Here is a 1216-nt window from a genome sequence, read left to right as displayed (position 1 = left end):
CGTCGTCTGATCACTGTGGCTGTCTCTGACTTTCTCTGCTGGTTTCCTATTGGGCTGCTGGGTCTCTTGGCCACACAGGGCGTGCCCATATCAGGGGAGGTAAACGTGGCCATGGCCATCCTTGTACTTCCCATCAACTCTGTCATCAACCCTTTCCTCTACACCTTAAACATGATCATGGAGCAGAGGCGGAAAGCCAAGGAAGACAGCTTGCTGAAATGGCTGGGGGCATCTAAGGAGTAATGCACATTATCACTATTTGTCAGTCCTTGTTGTTTGTTTCAGTTTCAGTTTCAGTAGCTCAAGGAGGCGTCACTGCGTTCGGACAAATCTATATACACTACACCACATCTGCCAAGCAGATGCCTGACCAGCAGCGTAACCCAACGCGCTTAGTCAGGCCTTGAGAAAAAAAAAAAAAAAAAAAGGTGAATAAATAATAGATAAGCGTACATAAATAAAAAAAATAAATAATTATAAAAAAAGGTAATAATAATAATAATGATAATAATAAATAAATAAATAAATATGAAGGAGAAGAAAAAAGGTTGCCAACAGCACCCGGTGTTCCCTGGCGGTCACCCATCCAAGCACTAACCAGGCCCGACGTTGCTTAACTTCGGTGATCGGACGAGAACCGGTGTTTTCAACGTGGTATAGCCGTTGGTGTTGTTTGTTTCAGCATTGAGACAATCTCTGTGGCTTGTTGGGTGTAAGGAACATGATCTGATAAGGGATCGCCAGGTTAATGAGTGCATTTATTTTATTGTGTAAGTCTGTGTGTTTGTATATGTCACAAGATGGCGTAAACAAGAAGGGGTAAACAAGAAGGGACTTAACTCTGGTTCGGTTCGCTGCAGCCGAGACCGAGTGTTCAGCAGACGATGATTTTCGCAAAAGCGACTGCACATGTCTGTCACTCACAGCAGCACGTGACAGTATATCTGCTTTTCTTTGCTTGCTGGTGACTCTGCTGTCTACATAGGTAGAATTTTCATTGATCACTTGTCATGTGTGTTTTATGGTCTCAGTGGGTTACCGAGATCTCTTTCAGTTTAAATAGCATCCTCAGCTTCTGGAAAATAAAGAGTTAGACTTTTTCATGTTTCTGTCACTCTATGTTTCAGCGTTTTCCTTTTTTGTCGTGTCTTCATTTCTCATGCCCTTCCTCGCTGGACCATGTACCTCTTTTTCTAGAACGTAATGCACAACCTTT

At 42.9% G+C, this 1216-nt stretch overlaps 1 non-coding gene across 1 annotated transcript; it reads right to left on the bottom strand.

Moving 5' to 3' along the window:
* Nucleotides 1-549: 549 nt before the first annotated feature.
* Nucleotides 550-668, bottom strand: LOC143298381 (5S ribosomal RNA). Its single transcript, XR_013057375.1, has one exon. It is a non-coding gene; the product is annotated as a 5S ribosomal RNA (ribosomal RNA).
* Between the last annotated feature and the right edge of the window lie 548 nt (nucleotides 669-1216).

This window comes from Babylonia areolata, chromosome 23, assembly GCF_041734735.1.
Source record: "Babylonia areolata isolate BAREFJ2019XMU chromosome 23, ASM4173473v1, whole genome shotgun sequence".
Taxonomy (NCBI): Eukaryota; Metazoa; Mollusca; class Gastropoda; order Neogastropoda; family Buccinidae; genus Babylonia; species Babylonia areolata.
This window is presented reverse-complemented; position numbering and strand designations above follow the sequence as displayed.